Source organism: Otolemur garnettii, unplaced genomic scaffold (assembly GCF_000181295.1).
Source record: "Otolemur garnettii isolate 467f Iridium unplaced genomic scaffold, OtoGar3 scaffold00089, whole genome shotgun sequence".
Taxonomy (NCBI): domain Eukaryota; kingdom Metazoa; phylum Chordata; class Mammalia; order Primates; family Galagidae; genus Otolemur; species Otolemur garnettii.
In genome coordinates, this window is record NW_003852484.1 from 74537 (window position 1) to 75072 (window position 536).

The window sequence follows — 536 nt, forward strand, 5'->3', positions numbered from 1 at the left end:
AAAAAAAAAAAAAAAAAAACTAAAATAGAAGAATTAGCTGGTTGTTGTGGAGGGTGCCTGTAGCTACTCAGGAAAATGAGGCTTGAGGATTGCTTAAGCCCAAGAGTTTGAGGTTGCTGTGAGCTATGACGGCACAATACTCTACCCTGGGTTACAGAGTGAGACTTTGTTTCAGAAAAAAAAAGACAAGACAGGCTATGGGGGAAAGAGCTACTGGGTTTGCAAATATAAAAGACTGACATCACATTTAAACTACTTGGCAAAAAATCTGACTCTTGAAGGTGACTCATCAGATACCAGAGTCAGGGATTACTTGACTTAGAGCGTAAGTCTATCTGACTAAACAAATATTCTAGGGAACATAATCAAAGTCACTGTCCATTTCCAAGATGATTCCACAGAGATTGAAACACAGGTTTAAAAATTTAAAAAGAAAACAAATCAAACCTTAACTTATGAACAAGCCATATGAAATGGGCTAACATCAGCACACCCTGAGAACAGTGCCTGGCACCTAGAAAGCACTATCAAGTGTT